The sequence below is a fragment of the Ischnura elegans genome, chromosome 5 (assembly GCF_921293095.1).
Source record: "Ischnura elegans chromosome 5, ioIscEleg1.1, whole genome shotgun sequence".
NCBI lineage: Eukaryota > Metazoa > Arthropoda > Insecta > Odonata > Coenagrionidae > Ischnura > Ischnura elegans.
This window is the reverse complement of record NC_060250.1, coordinates 109,418,241-109,437,333: the sequence shown is the minus strand read 5'-3', so window position 1 is coordinate 109,437,333 and position 19,093 is coordinate 109,418,241. Positions and strand designations below refer to the sequence as shown.

The 19,093-nt window shown below is 37.6% G+C and overlaps 1 protein-coding gene and 1 non-coding gene across 3 annotated transcripts in view; both read right to left on the bottom strand.

Annotated features, from left to right (window-relative positions):
- LOC124159407 (calcium-binding mitochondrial carrier protein SCaMC-2-B) overlaps positions 1 to 19,093 on the bottom strand; it is a 119,123-nt gene that overhangs the window by 44,631 nt on the left and 55,399 nt on the right. The window lies entirely within an intron of this gene.
- Positions 6,215 to 6,286, bottom strand: Trnaa-ggc. Its single transcript has one exon. It is a non-coding gene; the product is annotated as a tRNA-Ala (tRNA).

Below are 19,093 nucleotides of genomic sequence, written 5' to 3'. Positions count from 1 at the left end.
CCTTGTGTGATAAGAAAGTCCAAAATTTTCCGCGGGCAGGTCATGTTACATATGCGATAAGCATAGTCCCATGCCAGCGTTATCATCATACCACCATCAACCCGACACACCCCCAGAGGCCTTAAGAAACTATTACTCGTCTGAAGATCGTAAAAAAAGCAAATGAGAAGGAGAACTGCGTGGATGATATGGATTTGCGTCACGATCGGCGACAGCATCGCGTCTTCGAAGACGCGTAATAAGGTGGCGGGGAAGGGTGGGGAGAGAGGGGAAGGCTATAGGAGAGGAGGGAGGCACACGACCTACGAAGGTTGGGAAAAATTATAAGTTCACACTCCATTTATTGCGCCTCCATTTTCCACAATTTGTCGCTGTTTTGAGACGAACTAACTTTCTGCATTTTACTTGACAATAGTGAAACCGCTCCCTAGCGGAAGTATTGGTCCCTATTTCAGAGGTGTCCTTTGGTTTAAGGCGCCGAAGTTTTCATTCACATCCAAATATTTTTAGCAAAATTTCAGCAGAGATCGATCTCTGCCTCGCGAATGGGAAATCTAGCTGTTTAGTTACTGTTTCTGAACCAAAGAGATTCCCTTCTGATGTACAAAGTACAAATCTGGCTCTTTTCTGATAGGCCCTTTCCTACATTTTGTCCCACAACTTTCGATTTAATTTTGGTGAAAAGTTTGCCTTAGCACCAATAGTTTTTTACACAGGAAAGGAGGGAGAGCCTCCACGATCTTGTAAAATAATTTTTCATTCCTTGATCTACTTGATCACATGACTGCTTTTTATGAAGCGAAATACTTTGCCGACGTCGTTTTTTAAAGCTTTAATCCACAGAAATAAGAAGGTAAACACAAATAATGTCCAGCATAAACCAAGATATGCTTCCATGTCTAATACTTATGCTCTTCTTTAATACATTCCGGAGCATTGGCTTACTGATGAGAACCACAACACCGTTCTGTAATAACCTTGAAACAAATTCTGTACGACGAAAAACAGTGAGCGCATCAATGTCCGCGCTATGCCCAACGTAAAGATATTACTTATTCACGCCTAAATGGAAAATCTCATCACTAAAATTCACCTTCATGTCAGCATATGATTTTCGGATCGGCAGGTACAAAAATTACAACAGGTTCCCGGTAAACTCAAAAATTACAACAGGTTATCGGCAAACTCATCAATGAATGAACATTAGAGTTGCATGAGAAATAGGAACCAAGATGAGAGTGGACCAGAGGCATTCGACAAAATTCCTTAAAAAGGTACGCGAAGCAATGGAGCAGTTAAAAATAAAAGTTGGCCATAAAAGGAACTCTAAGAAGGCGAAGAGGAACACCTGGAAAAATCGAGATTATATTGAAATAAGAAAGCAAATAGAAACAAAAACGGGAATACGGCCACAATTATGACATTCCATTAAGACCTTTAATTTCCGAGGTTACATGTAGATTTCCACGCGCCTCTATATTTTTAGAAAAATAGCTTACTTTGATGCGTAAGGTAAATATAAACCATAACAAAGATTCTAGCTTAACATTTTGTAAGAAACACGTTTTTACCTTAATACAATAACAATGATTTCTAGGAAAAGATAACCGATCTTACTGTGCAAATAATGTGTGTATCTGTGGATTGGGCTTTCAGCGATAGGGCCTCAAAGATATCAAATGAACAATGATAAGAATGAGACAGATAAGATTAGAATCATTTTTATAGTCATTGCTATCGAATGAGACATAGGGTTGGCATTTAATGTCTATAAAAAAAAGTTGGACATGGCCTACAATATTCACTGAATTTTTAAACGAGGCCAGCGAATACATAAATAATTGAAAATATTAATGAAAAGTTGTTATTAACTCAACATGCATAATTTTACGACTTATTTGAAACGAACAAAAACTAATATCGCCTCATAATAAAAAAATAATCATATACCTACCAAACGAAGGAGAATAATGAAAATAATACATGCTCGGAGATACTTTCACACACAAAGACGGTCTGAGTAGAGGCAATACCACGTTGGGCACATTTAATAAAGTAGCACACTCCAGTTTTCAACCGAAAAATTGGGTCTCGTATTAAATCTACGCAAGATGGCAATTCCAATCAAGATATTTTAACTGAATTGAATGTATTACGGAAGCAAAATAATCACTAGACGAATGGAATGAATGAAACTGGAAACTGGATTTGGTCACGATTACGAAGAAACACACAAAAGTACATAATGTTTCACACCATTAACATGCTTCACTGCATTAGCGCATCGGTATTAATAAATATAACTTACAGATAAAATTTTTACTAATCATAGAATTAAAACTGATGACTAAGTTCAAATTGATGCGTAGTTTTCCGCGGCGTTGTCTAGATGATGTCTCCATGTTTCTGGGTTTCACCGCGTGGATTTTCTTTGTGACGACAGTTTCTCCCGTATTCCAACCGGCGTCTTCAGGTTATACCGGAGAAACTGTCGTCGCAAAGAAAATCCACGCGGTGAAACCCAGAAACATGGAGACATCAACTAAGTTCAAATGTACACCTTACGGGGAAAATTTTGCAAAGCAATAGTGTAAGTATTGATAAGCATAATTTTGTTTATAATTCCTAGATTTATTCTTCTATGATAATGTTACGCATTGTTTTCGAAAAATAACAATTTAAGCCTCGTTAATTTTGAGAGGACCACTTACCGGTAATTTCCTATATTTATTTACCATCCACAGATCCATCCATCCGCAGATCACTCCGTAAAATAAATGCTAAGAGCATAATGAGCTTAGAGCTTGGCAAGGAAACTATTATTCCTGATGAAGGCTAGACTCACAAGTAATGGCTAAATACTCGAAGGGATCTATTCTAAAGGCCTTTAAATTGAAAGTTCGAGGGGGATAAATGGAGGAGGTACATTTACCAATATCTCCCAAAATATTGGTGGGTAAGTGGGGTAGATCCAGCTACCTTGCTGGCTACGCCATTTGACATATACAAATGACCAGAGCCTATGTTCCATCCTTATTTCGCGAAAATTCAATTAAATAATTTTACAATACTCAACGCAAATCGCTCAGGAGGACCACAGGAATATTGGAAAAAAATAAAATGATACCAAAAAGTCTGTATAAGACTGAAAGAGATGAAAATCATTCATTAACGCCCACCTGGACAGGAAAATATCGCCAGCATAAAAGAAAACTCGAAGTTGCAAGAGCATAAAGAAACAAACAATTTATTCCCCGAATGTTGGAAGTCAAACAACATATTAACAGCTAATTGGATTGTTTTTTCAACTATATTATTTACTTAATTATTCAAAAACAGCCGATTTGGCCTTTAAATTGAGTATAAAAACTTACATTCTGCAGCTTTAATAAATATTAACATTTAAAACTATAGAAATAATAAAAAATTAAGATTCAGGAGAAGGCTTTCCGAAACTGCCTCTTGAACACTTCGAATGGCGTTGAGAGATCCAGGAAAGGATAGGCAGACAAAAGGTGTTGTAAAAGATAGGAAATCGGTAAAAAAGGGATCTCTGGGAGAGAGAAAGACGGACTTTAGGTTGGTGTTGAAGGTGGTTATTACAGATAGCGCGGGTGGGGATGTGAATTGAAAAGAATGGAAGTATTTATGAGGATCGGTACCACCCATTTAAGGCATTGTGAATGAAAGAAAGATCATAAATATTCCTAATCGAAGACAGGGGTCATTGAAAGGGTAGACATTATTTCAGATCGAGAAGAATTACTTAACAGCTTTGAATTAATTAAAAGCGTACACACCAATTACTTAATTTTAATTTTGGAGTCAAAATAAGGTATAAGATAAGCCTACACAAGTATTGTAATTGACGAAATGATGCAAAATTGAAACAACAGCAAGCAATTAGACGAAATACGACGGTAGGTCGCAAATCAGCAGCACAGCTAGAACTCTATAATCTTCCAAAGCTTTATTGGAAGGGCAGACATTATTTTAGAGCGAGACGAATTACTTAATAGCTTTGAAATAAATTCAAGCGTACACACCGATTACTCAATTAATTACTAATTAATTTCGGAGTAAATGTAAGGCATAAAAGTAGCCTATACAAGTATTGTAATTGACTTCAAATTGAGATAAGCAATTAGAGGAAATATTACGATATGTCGCAAAGCAGACAAATTCCACAGCTTTAAGCTTCCCACGCTTTATTGTGACTATTCCAATCCATTCGTAAAGAAGGCACGAAGCAAGCAAAGATAGTCTCACGGCGAACCGTGTCACTTCATTGCTACGATAGCCAATGTCAACGATGGCTCTTAATGGGGACACACCTCCGGAATTGAGACACACGGAAAGGCAGCAGCATCATGGGGTTTGAAGTTCAAAAAAAAAAGAGAACGTGATATCAAAGAACGCAATAGCACAGTTGATAGAACAAATTCCACGGAGGAGAGCGAAGACCACTTTCCAAGCATCAGATTAAATTTCTTTTTTATTATTCCCTCCCCGATTCGGATAAGAACACCGAGGACAGAGTTCTCTCCACAGAGGAGGAAGCAGTGAACTTTCGACTCGCCTGTGGCGAGCTCCTCCTTAACGGAACTGAAGGCGGACTTCCACGGCCGTCTAGCTTGCTCCGGTATGCATATGCAAGACGTGGGGGGGAGCTGTATTATCTGCACTGCGACGTAAACATTTGCCCGAGAGGAAGGCTACACTTGGAACAGGAAAGTAAACAACACGCGTGAGGCGAGAGGTTGTTTGAAATCGACGAGGACTGTACTACAGGCGTGATTTGCACAATGGTCGTACGATGTTTAAAATTTTTACAAGTAACTCAATGCCGGTACACCGACAAGCAAGGGCTAACATGACGATGCAGTTCTCACTTCCTCACCAGGAGGACTGTGTCAGCGATCTTTCGACGCTATAGGCACACAATGAGAGAAGAAAAAAATTGGATCGACCTTATTCACCACATCTGATATTGGATGATTTCGGAGGTCCTATTTCACACGTGTGCCTATGGACAACAGCATTACCGCAGAGAAAAGGGAAAAACCTAAGAGAATACGCCTTTGATGAATAAACACTAAACTAAAACACTTGCAAATGATCAAGCTACTTGGTCGAGAAATTTAAGCTACGAGAATAGACCGTCAATGCACAAAAAATGAAGAGAAAAATACGCAATAGCCACCATTCGAAAAAAAAATAATTTTATCACTTGAAGGCGTCATTTACGAGATTTAGCATATGTCGGTCATCAGTTCTTAAAAATACCTTTTTATTCTATGGGCCATCAATAGCGAGCATTGTTTGCCATAAGGTGGGGCTTCATATTTGCAAAATATTATTTAAAAAATTCAGCAAGCGCAACATTAAATGAACAAATGAAATAAATTATTGAGTGCTATGTTTTATGGAAAATCCTTTTTTCGAAAAGAAGACATATAGAAATATTAGATGAAAAGTAAAATAACTTTGAATATATTGCAGAGAAAAAGAAACGGATAAACAGATTAGTAGATTACTATACGTGTTAGTGTACTTGAATTAACTGCGTAGTGTTTACTCAAGAGGAATGACCTTGATGACATGCGCGCTTAGTAGTGTTAATCACAAACGTCACCACCCACCGTCGTTCCTAAACGCTTAAGGAAACAAATACCCAAGCGAAAAAATATACCTTAAATCATAACATACGTGGAGAAAGTGAAGAGAGGTAAGCACGGAGTAAACCAAGAAAGTGGTAGCGACGAAAAAAAATTATACATAATCAAAACGGTCAAAGAGCGAATGGCGAAACTGGGTTGAGTTAGTTTTCCACTTCAAAATCCAAGGCCCATATTAAAAAAATTAATTTCAATTTCAATAAATGAACGAGACGTGTACATTTCTATTGACTTCAATGTTCTTTAGCCAAAGAAATCAAATAACTAACCGATAACGGACCTTCCGGAAATTCTTGGGAACGGTACAAGCTCTTCACAAGAAAAACCGGGGATCACTACCAATAATTCATCAAAGGCGGGCACGAAATATCCTTACCACAGTTACGCTATTCACATAGAGTTCTGATGACTCTTAGTGTCTGAAGGGAATTACTCTCGCAGACTATACGGTGGCTGCCAGCAAGCGGTGGTTACGAATAAGTACTTTTAATAAAATTAAATACACCAAAGGATGAAGTTCGCCATGAAAAAATATTTGACTTAGCCGGGATTCGAACCCGGATCTCCCGATTGCCGGTCAGGCGTGCTACCAGTTACACCACCAAGCCTGACCGGCAATCGGGAGATCCGGGTTCGAATCCCGGCTAAGTCAAATATTTTTTCATGGCGAACTTCATCCTTTGGTGTATTTAACTTTGCACCCGTGCGCGTGACTGCGTACAAAGTCACTTGTTCCTTCAGTGCTTTTTAATAAAATTAGTAGGTACCGTATTCCTTGGTAAAGAAACGACTTGCACTTCTCGCGGAGAAAACATACTAAATGGACACAAGAACGCGTCAAGTTAGAATTAAAGCACAGTGGGCTACCCATGATTCAAACTGAACATAATCATGAGAAATGAAGAAAGAATTATTTTGCGTAGTACTAAGATTAAGGATCCGAAAAGAATGAAAAAGAGAGACAGATTATAAGATTAGGTAAAAAAATATTTCGTAAGTTGATCTAAATATATATATACATATTTGAATTCAAAGTTTCTTATTTTTTCATTAAAGCATAGGCAAATTCATGTGCTTGAAACTTAATTACAGCGTCAAAATAAAAATGTCTCGCATAAATAAGGTATCTATCTAGCCCATTGGTGCTAAAAGGAATCGCAACTCGTCTGTCAATTGTCATAATCTGGTCGTTCCAAAAATCCCTTTCACAACCCATGGGAAGGAATAAAAATTCCACGAGCCAACAGCTTATGCGTGGACATTTTTAAGGCTTGAGTTTATCCACGAGTTTACTTGTTTATGTAATGAGAATGATTACTAAATACACTGTGGCATAGTATTTCAGTAAATACAAGAATTAAGCGGGAGGGAACAAAGGGATTTTTTCAGCTAAACTTTGCAGTTCTCGCTACTCATCATTAGGTTATGCAATCGGAGGAGGAGCGACTGGAATAGGAGGTGGGGGGGGGGGGGGAGGAGAGAGCTCGCGGGAAAACCGAGACGCCGCAGATACGTAGAGACAGGTGCAATTCAGTTCAAATCGAGATTCCAACTCTGATATATGCCCGTTGGGATAGAGTTAAATACCAGAATAAGGGAGTAACTAAGTCACGGGCCATGATTACATTTTAGACTATTTTTCCTCGTAACAGATACATCTTCAAAAATTTAACAATAAATTGACTCAACCCTTTTTCTCTCCACATAAATATATTATAATATCAAAGCGAGAAGGCCCAAAACGCCAGGCGGAAACGCGTACGGCAATATAAATCCCCTCCTCAACATTTGACCGAAAGCACTTTTAGGTATTTATTTAATTTCATTAATAAGATAACACATTAACTATATAATGTCCTCGCCACAGAAATGAAGAAAAATGAGTCAATTATATTTTTAGTATGTTAAAAACAGTGCTTTAAAATTTAAATTAATAGCACAATTCATAGTTCTCTTACAATAAATTTTGAAAACATCTTTAGAACAATTTATGTAAAAAAACTGTAGTTAATTCAAATTCAAAATCGTTAATGGCATATTCAAATTATAACAAATTATAGATATTAATTGAATATAGGCCCGTTTACTTATTGTTGGTAAGTTACTCATATCTATTATAGATTCAACCTTTCTCACCCAATGCCAAAAAACTGCTGTTGATGAAAATACAGAAGGAGAAGCCCAGACCATTATCCTTCATGCCGTTGGGTTCAATCGAGTTATACTGTCACATAAAACTCATCTTTCCACAAAACACAATGATAACCACTCATTGATGTCCGGCGATAACTCAACTGATTGCGTTGCGAAACACCAATAATGGATTTTCACCAAATCTACGTTAACTTCCGTCTTAAATATCCACATTTCCCATGAACCCGTCGACTTGCCACTACAACTATTATCATGTCAACGCAAAATTACGTTTTCTTAATTGAGTAGTAATGAATGAAATCGAGTGGGCGAACGAAATCATTCCAAGATGAATAACTTTTAAAGGATAATAAATGCTATTTCCAAAGATAAGTCCCATTTGATGGGCATGTCAACCAAAGGGCATTTGGGGGCTCAGGGTAACGTTTCTTTAGGGGATCCCTTCTCTAAATTTGATGTTTTATAAAGGCCTTACTTGAAGTGTAATTCATATGTTTCAATGCAATGCTCTTTAAGATATTTATGTTAGTACTTTTCCGCACTTGATCTGTTCCGTAACTGCATAAACTTGTTCTGTGGCCGATAGCTCTATTAGTATAATGTTAACAAGAGGAGTTTGGAACCGAAAGTTATGGCCAATACACTAGATAGAGAACCTTATCGATCGAAGCCACGCTGCAGCCTTGAGGCGCCTATAGTCCCCTGGAGGGAAACTGCTTTTCCCGCGACCGGATGGGAAATGAGTTTATGAGACGTTACCCAGATCCACCCGAGCGTAATGGATGCATCAGTCACGGTTAAGGACTGATAATCCGCAAAGCGGATTAGCGAGGGTTGCAGGGAGAGAGAGACGTAGAATTCGCAAGGGGTCATGCAAAAGAGACGGATAAAAAAGGATACCGAATGCACCCACTACATAAGGCGACGGAAAAGATGTGAGATTAGCAATCGCAGACACAAAGGAAAAATGGTGGAGACGGGCCACGGATCTTCGACGTCCAAACAGTAGCCGCTTTGATAGTGCAAAATATTGGTTCCAAAAATAATCTTTTCATGAGAAGTCTGGTTCAGACAAAATACCCGCTGGCATCTCGTCAGCTAACTGTACAAGGTCTGCAAGGAGGTACCTCAAATATCAACATGAAATTCCCTGAATTTTTTCCGCCTTTCCGGGCAGTATTGCTTATTTTCCGGGAAATTTGATAACATTCACCTAACCAAATATTAGGTTAATGACAGATAAATAAAGTGCGGAGACAAATTCACCAAATATCAGATTAATTTAAATCCAATGTATTTTAGCACTTCTTCCGTAGCAACTCCTGAATGACACGTTGAAAATAGGATGCTCAAATATCGAAGAAATGCCAATTCATTAATGATGAGGATCAGATCCTTCGAATTTTATAGAAAAAATTATTTTCCAGATTTACTTTGTAATTTTCCTGAAATTCCACGACTTTCCAGACACAATCAACTTCCCTGTCTTTCAAGGTTTTCCATAAGAATGGCCACGATGAACAGGTGAAATAATTGTCAAATTATAATTACGGTAAAATAAAATTACAAGAACTTTTTAAATAGAAATAATGAATTCAACGGTTTTCCATTTATTCCCTCAAGTTAGATTTATTACTTCCGTAATTGTAATTTAATGCAGAATACTTTCCGTACGAATAAAAAATATGCCCATTCAAATAAGACCAATATAATGACAAACGTAACACTAACCGAGCATGAACATTTAAAGAGTGACGACAGTGGTGAAGTCTGATGTTGGTACCAAATGCCACAGTGGTGAAGTACTTTGAGGGGCGTACCTGTTTATGGACATGACAGTTACGTGACGGATTCCCATCTACCTCCCTTAAAGTAAATATATAAAAAATACCTTCCCCAGTAACTGTATGTGTTAATACCCATTATGAAAGGTCGATCTAGTTTATTCTTCTGTCATTTTTCCATGAAATTTAGAAAATACTGAGTTATATTCATTGTCAGGGATTGAGTTCGTTCTTGTAACAAATTTAATTTGCTGAACCATTGCGTTATTTTGTTTTTTTTCTATATATTGTTGTAGTGCATAATTTATGTAACATTTTATCGTAACGAATATTCCAATTTGCTATACATTTTACGTTCCAAAGGACCATGGGGCCTATGTCAATAAAGCTTTTCTATTAGCTATACTCCCTTCTCAAGCATTGATTCGCCGACCGCGAACATCCCCGACCAATCGCGGCATAGTGAGTTGCATAACCTCATCTGGCTCTCCTCAGGCGATCGGAGGCACGCGACTACATTTCTAAGCACTCCTTTCTCTCCCTTCCACTCACACGTTATGGAATGGTTTTCATTAACGACGTTCAAGGTTGCCACATCATGTCTCCACGGGGAATGTTTTTCTACCAAGGCGATTTTTCACCGTATGGCAATACGATGAATCGGCTTATCAAGTTATCATGCACATATCGGTTCCGCACGAAACGGGACCTCAAACTGGGAGACAGATATTGGGATATTCCTCTAAGGTCAAGTGGAAAGGAAAACAAACCAGCTGTTAATGACTAATGTCAAATGACTAATGTTAAAGACTATGAGGAAAATTAGGGGCTAACATTTCTTATGTCTATCAGAGTACCTAGGGTAGTTGAAAGTCGACCTCAAATAACCAGGATCACAGGTACGATTCCATAAATATGTTCAACTATCAATCGGATTTAAATCCTGCAGATTAGTGCTAAACGTAATGGTCTATTCCGACCATAGGATAAATTTCGGGGATAGTGAACAAGGTTTCATACGATGGGTTCATTTATAACATCAAGAAGAGTCGTTGATTATTACTTGAGATTCCAGGTCCCAGCTCATATAATGCACAAGAACTACGTTACCACAGGCGGCAAAATTGGTTTGGAGGAAAGGTACGCAAAGTTTCCATCCACCCTCCCTTCTATGCATAAATTCTTCAGATAGATACAGATGCTTGTTTTTTCCAGAGCCTCAAAAGTACAGCTTGCCTCCTGTACTAACGACGCTCATTTAAAAATATACTTCAATACGGGTGAAAACAAAAAATGGATTAATTTAGCAGCAATCTAAACTTACAATTAGCGAAGAACACCAACAATGATGGATCTTAGGAGAGGGGGAAGAGGGTGAAAAATTGCCCCTCTCTCAAAGACTTGGTTATGTATTTAACAGTGAATACAGATGGAGATAAAGAATTCCCTCGCCCCTTTCCAGCCTGAATAAGTAAATTTCACTTTGAAAAGGTTTACTTCAGAATTCCCAGTTTCAACCTCACCTATTAACAACCTCTACGTTCTACGTAAGATCGGTTGAATGGTTCATGGGCCTGAATACTGGATTAGAATAAGTTTGTTGGTTGTGTTTCAGATGAGAAACTTGAGGCTATATTATGTTTTTTCACTTTTCAGGACTTGAATTGTCCAAATTATCTCCCCCAATTGGTATTTTCCCAATCCCGCAGCAATTCAACCATTAATTTTTATGCTTTTTAGTTCGTAATTAGAGCTTAATGTTTTCCCCTCTTGAATTCCACTATCCGATTAAACACGTATTCACTTGCATTGGTCATTCTAGCCGTTATCATGCGACAAACAAGCCGCGGCTGCGCCCGCCGAATACAAAGTAGTAATACAATAAATGGGACACCTTTCACTTATATTAGCTTAGATATTTTTCTAAATAAGAACCCTACTAACCCGTATTTTTAGAATAAACTAATTTTAACATGTTTCCATATTTTTTTTAGCACCCTGAGGAAAAAGTTAAACGAATAACTAATAATACAACAATACACAGTCTTACGATACTTAGAATAAAAATTTTAACGGTAGTTTGTACTACACATATGTATAGATAACTCACTTTTGAATTCGTGCACATTCGGTATCAAAGTTGGATCATGGGCACTCGGTACTAGACTTTCATGACTGGTATGTACTGTACTTTCATGCATTCAATTAAACAAGGCTATTTTTATATCCGTGCCCGATAAGATACTAGAGACAAATTAAACTCTCTACTAGAGGGCGTCACGTCGTACCACCCTACCCAACAAAATTTCATTTTCTCACGAGAAATCAAAGCATGAATTGACGTGAAAAATTCCTTTCTCACCGGAAATACTTTAGATTCTTCAGAAATTCTCTTCAGCCAACGATTCCCACCGTCTGAATTACCATCCGATACTCATAAACACTCCACAATAATACTTACAACGCTTACTAAAAAATTTACTGCTATTTTCTTCAAATGGTATCGCATAAAAAATAGAATGACCACCTCAGAATTGAAAAAAAGTAACAGGTGCCGAAGGGATCCCGGAAATCAGGTGAAATTATTGGTCTTTGAGACGGACGTGCCAAGCAATGAGAGTGAAAACCAAGGAGAAAGTCGAGTCACTTCGAATGGCTTCTAGAAGAATCCTCAAGGCAAGAGATAGCTGGTTTCCCTACCGATCATAGGAAATGGATATCGTTAACTTATCATAAAATGAAATCAAAAGAAATAGTATTAGTAAGACGGACAACGAAATGAAAAATGAAACACAGACCGCACCGACGCGAGGTTTGAAAACCTACACCGCAGATGAAACGTTCAACTAGACCACAACTGATATTTCATTTGCATTACGATTCACTGGAAAGGATCAATATCTATTAACCCGAGAGAGCGAATTAACATGAATAAATGATTAATGTTAGTTTCATTTCAGCAAAGCCAACATGAAAATGGGTGAAAGAGGTTTTCTTACATTGCAACATCAAGAATCATTTGAAAAGTATGATACAAATGTACTTCACAAACCCAAGATTTACCTAAAGTTGATGAAATTATTATTGATGAGAAAATAAAGTTTACATATTGTACGATCTCCAAGCGAAGGTAAGCCAATCAGAGAATTTAAGGTGACGCATTACATGCAGATATTTACAAGGTGAAAAGGCAAATCGGTCGAACTTCGACCAAAAGCAAATAAAAATTAAGCAGCGAAGGAAAAACATTATGGCCAAAGAAGGACTTATATTTTCTTTTTAAATATGATTTAATTATGAACATGGAAACTTTTTTTACCGATAACGGCTGAGGAAGCCTCCATCCCAACACTTGGCTTACTTCAAAAGACAAATACTACCATCTATGGATAAAAGAACCTATATGGATAAAAAATACTAAACCTATAAGAGATTACAACATTATGATTCATCCTTTCTTCAACGGATGAAGGTCTAAAAATTAGGTTGAACAAGTTTATCAGTGCATGCAAATCTCCAAACGTCAATACCAGCAAAAAAGGTCCTTGAATCACATCCTTGAAAATCTTTTGCGCTGACTTAATCTTTGAGAAGATTTAAGGCTTGTCGATCTTCAATCGAGGTCTCGAAAATTTAGAAGCTTTCGTTCACCTCAACAATCGCTAGAAGGAAATTTTAACCCATTCAAGTCGCTTTAGCCAACAGAAAAAAGCTACTTGATGTTTTACAAAAAAATTGACTTACATTTTAAATGCCGGGCCAGTGGGCATTATTTGACTTCATCCTCATGGTGAAAACTATGTTAATATTACTAAAGCCACTAGTTCTGGCACATTCTCTCACCATTTCACAAGAAAAGCGAAATAGTGTTGCTGATCAACTTATTACGTGCCAGGAATAATCTCTGGGAATGAAGTGAATGCGATGCATCCAACGACAAAACCTAGTTCGGGAATTATATCATGGTAAAATTGTTTCAAAAACTGTATCATACTTGTGTTACAAGAGAAATGATTTACTTAAGGCAATAGTCCCAATCTCTAATCTAAGCCAAATATGGTCGCATCCTCTAATAAGTTACCTCAATCAAAAATTATGTAAAAAACGTTGTCCGCTCACACAGAGGCGAAGACATTCTTAAAAAATTTACCACCAGGCTATGCCCCAGTTCCCTTCTGAAGCACCTCATTTACAGACTTCGGCCTTTGACTGTGCCCTAAACATTCCAAAAAAACTTTATAGTTTGTAATAAAAAACTTATTTTTAATGAGTTGAAATATCTTAGACATTTTTTTAATATGGTAAAATATTTTAGAGTAAACAAACACCAGGGGCCATCGACCGGTAGTCGATCACTAAAGATGCGTAACGTACAGTGGAAAGAGCCACGAGACCCAAGATTAGGAAACGACCTCACACAGCATGATTTGGTAATAATGAAAAAGATAACTTTTAAGATATAGAATATATCTCTAGTTCTCATAGACTTTAAACGCGGCTTCGAAAAAAAGAAAGTAGACGAATGAAAATCGAGAAAGAAAAAATAATTCCCAATAAAATCCTCGACCAAATCGATCAATGAAAGACTTTGGCCTAGAAAGTATAAAAAATAGTCAAATCAGAGGCGAAGAAGTCAAGCATGATTGGGACGAAGACGGAAAGAGCACACGGAGGACAGGATTGAGGAAACTGACATAAATTGATAACCATGCACTTTCCTTCTAGTAAAGCCCCGAGAAGGTTCAATCTGGGGTCATTTCGTTTGATTCCTTCACGATAACCGACGGCGTGTGCGATAATGACATCTCTCTCCAGATGCGCACAGTGCATAGAATATGTACTGTTGCTAAGAATTCCTTTTTATAAAAACAGTCATCAAATATTTTTATTGGATAAGGAAAAAAAGATTTCATCACTAAATCAGATAAAATAAAGGCGACTCACATAATGCTGGCACGCGAACTGGTAAAGTATTAAATGGAATGCTCAACAATTTCATCATCGACGCTGACCGCAGCTATATCAATACACGAAATCTTTAGATTTCTTAGCCCCTGCAAATTTTTCATTTTTTTTCCCTACACTTTCCCATATTTCAAACTTACTTTTGGGGCTTAAATGGGGCTAACTTGACCTTACTGAACGTAAAATATGTGCAAAATTTACCGAAAAAAATAATTTGGCTGATACATCATTCTAATTGATGTAATCTTTTGGAAAAAGTTCAAATGAAATTATAACGACATGGTTTACATGGACGTTAAAATTACATATCCAAGTTACATCGCTGAAAGTATTATTACCTGAGGAAATTGCAGATGTGACACTTGAAATAGAAGGAAAAAGTGCGAAATGGGTTTAAAACAATAGCAAATAATAAAATGGAAGTGAAAAATGAAGTAAAATTATCAAAAGTACAACTTTAACACTGAACTACCGACGACGAATCATGAGGTAAATACATGAAGGATACATGAAGCGAGAAAAATTAGCAGCACTGAGGTTTGGTTCCCCCTGAAATAGTGTATCGATGGTGAAAAATTGGTAAATGCTTGACTGACAGCCTCCATTCCCTCCTGCATTTCCCGAGGCGAGACATTCTCCGAAGGGCGCACTCAGGGCTGGGCTAATTGGGTGACTTGAATGTAACGTTCCATTTGCAGCAGGAAAGTCCCAGATAACGTTTTCCTGGACATGATGCAAGAGAAAACCACGGAGGGACAAAAACTATACAATTAATAGCAAAGAAACATACCAAATATACATTGTGAAACATATCTGGCATGTTTCAGATCCATTCCGAATAAGACCTAATACCAAATACCAATAAGATCATAGTGCACGCCTATCTTTTCCAGGATTAAGAATAGGAATAATTTTAATTTACTATCAGGACATTACTCTGGAATTAATAGATAATGCGTTTGCCGTACATCATTAGTGTCGAATCTGTTGGTCAAAATAATATTTATTACGGCAACATCGAGTGGATTAAAGAAGACGAGAGAAGATTGGAGGCATTCGAGATGTGGGTATGGAGAAGAATGGAGATTTTTAGTCGCCACTACTACACCTGGGTGACGATTTTCTTCGCTAATTTTTTTGGATGTTTGCCTTCTCAAGCCGATCAACTTTTTGGCATACGTTTACTTTGGTAACCAATTTTCCTAAAAAGAGCTTCCATGAAAAATGAGGTATGTTGATCAATCTTCAGACAAAGCATTCCACTTTCCAGAGACCTCTTCATCACCAAACACGAAAAATCGTATATCCAAAGCAAAAGCTGCGTCATCATCACTAACTACGAATCACCCATCGAAATGCTATAAGTGATCTTAAGCTTGTCTAATACGAGATATAAAAAAAACATTAGGAAGATGACTAAGTTCTAACTTCACAAGGAAAATTCATAAAAATTTTAATGTAATCAAAAATTCCCTTCCTGTTTCCGCTAATTAAACACATTTCCTAGAAAATTATCACGATAGCTTTCACAAAGGAAATGTTAAATAAACGACAAGAAAAAAAATACGGTACTTTCCCACAATTTCCACGGGCGATTAACAGGGAGACTTGAGATATTCTTGAAAGTTAAGTTTGGAAATGACACTGGTTGCAGTACAAGGCAAGTACTGAGTAAATGCATGATTAAAATGAAGTTTTCCATTTTTGCTCATTTACTTAACTTCTAAAAAATAAAATCATCATCAAATGATTAAATCTACTAAGGAATTCCAAGTCAATAACTGTGGTTTAGAGTGAGAGAACTATCGTAAAAAGCCACAATTTTGGAGAAAGACGAATCTATAGTTACAAGCCAAGATCCACATAAACGAAGAATTTACCTCTGGCAAGCTCACTTGGAATAATTTTCGACTCAGTCTGGCCTGACTGGGAATTTCGGTTGCGACCAGCGAGCAACACGTGACCAACCAAGTCTTCCGGATCCCGTGTCGAGTATGTCGTCAGCGCGCGGAACGCGTGGGTCACGAAATTGTTTACAGGCCGTCATGAACCTGCGCGGGGGCGACCTTTCGATTGGCGCGTGGGGAGGGGGCAGGGGATGCGCAATTGGTCAAAACAACTGACCTCCGCGAACCGGGATAGAGAGTGGGATTACGGATTCCGTTTATTGCTTCAAAGTCTAAATCATAAAATATTATAGAATGATGGAATTTAAGAATTTATTACACAGCATATGCATCAAGAGATTTGAGGGGAATTCGAATAAAAATCATCATCCTAATCGAGATCATAGAGCCGGTTCAGCTAACTAAAATCAAGTCTTTATCATAGATTAATTCCTTAATTTCACAACTATTTAGTCAAAACACGTTCGACCACATCTTAAAAAATTCAACCCTACAACGCACCCTAATCCGTTCCAGAATGCTAGAAAAGAAGAAGGGGCCTTGAATAACTATGTATTCAACGGTGTTCGGCGAGATGTTGTGGAACATATTGCAATGATAAATGAAAATGAAAAACTTTGTGTATGTCCACAGTATTTATTATCATACGATGCGTTTCAGCGAATCACCTTCGCCAACATCAGACATTTGTACCTGATGATGGCGAAGATGATTAGCTGAAACGCGTCGTACGGTAATAAATACTGTGGACATGCACAATTTTTTTCATTTTCATTAATTATCACTTGAATAACTACTCTCAGCACGATGAAACAAATCACGACATAACATGGATTAAAATTCGTTAGGTATATGTGATTGTAATAGATCATTGACAGACACACTTTTTCAAAAAACGTTTTTCTCCGTATCATTAAAGGACTCCACCAAGATAAGAATTTTGCAACGATAATTATTTTGATAGCATGCTTAGGACTACACAATAACGCTGAAATCACTCATCGTATGTTCACACGGGTAATGACAAGGTCCCTCAGGGCAGCTCGAACTTAACGAGTCCAACTCTCTCTTAAGAAGACAAATGGGACATAAACTGGCAAAAAATGCATCATACAATTTATGATTATCAAACGCAACGGTATTAATTACAGCGTATTAATAATAAAATAAAATATATCTATCACAATTTTCAGCAGGATTTGAGGAAAGACAATTACCCGTAGTAATCTCAGTAAACACAGCCATCAAACTATTTCAATCGTGTTCCTAAGACCTATTAGGGAATACCAAAAAAGGTAGGACAACTGATTCTTAATGACAACACCATACGTATGCTGCAGTTCAAATTACTTTGAGGCAGAGCATTCTGTCTCTATCGTAAGTTATGGATGATTAACGAGCAGGAGAGGATATCTGAGGCTTATGATAGGTAGGCACATTCATAATTATCTTTGCCATCCACTTTCCTTAACTGAGCGAGAGTCAACGATAGTTGACCAAGAAGGGCGATATTTCCAGCTACATATCAATGTGGAATAAACTTTATACGACAAACATGTTCACGTACGAAATAAAGCGCAGAATGGAGATACCATGGAAAAAAAGTATCTCCAAAAGTCCACGGAAATGGCACATGCTTCGCCGCTGTCATTTATCTCGAAGAAGAATGCCATAATTAATGCCAATGTCAAAGATGGATAGCTACGGCCTAATAAACCTGACCTTTCATTAATTATGTCTCGCTGTGTCAACAAAAAACAGCGAATCGATCCTTGTGTTGGGGAAGATTAACGCGAAGAATCAGGCCACAAATGAAGATTACTCTCCAGACTGGCCCAAAACGAAGATGTCATTAACTACTACTGTTTTCTCCGTATTTTGGTGTCATATTGTTCGCATCCATATTCATTCAATAAATTATCACCATATATTTTCTCATCGTTCATACTCCCATCATAAATACGGAGAAACACTTGTTGATAAACCGTTAACGCAGTTTGTTTGTCACTATTGTATCGGGTGAACACGACGCGTATTCATGTATTGCTTTGAGTTACCTTATAGAGAGCTGCTGGTCCTGTTCTTAACCGAAGTCTCCTCGAGAGGAATGATAAAACGTAAAAAATACTTAGTTGCAAATGAAATCTCCACCAAAATAATAAAAATAAAAAAGTAATAATAAAACAAAACTAATAAAAAAGCTTCAAACAAATATTCCATTCTCATTGACGATCGGGATCCCTCGCGGGGTGAACTCAAACGCGAATTATGCGAGAAAGCAACGGAAAACTGGGATTTGCAAATAGAATCCTCGGTGAATGCGAGAGACTCTATCCGACTCTAGTAAGGCCTAACTAGGAATATGCTGCAAGCGTGGGACCTTTATGAAGTAGACTAATGGCTGTGAACAATATAGGACAGCGCAGGGCGGCCAGTCGCCGCGATTGACAAGTGCAGCGTTTCCAATATGTTAGTTGGGTTAGGATGGGGATCTTTACATGAGCTTACTACAGGCTAAATATTCTTCCTAAGTTCGGATAAGATTTTTTTCTCAGACGTCGTGAAAAATATACTTTGTTTCACGTCGTACTACGGTATGCCGGTC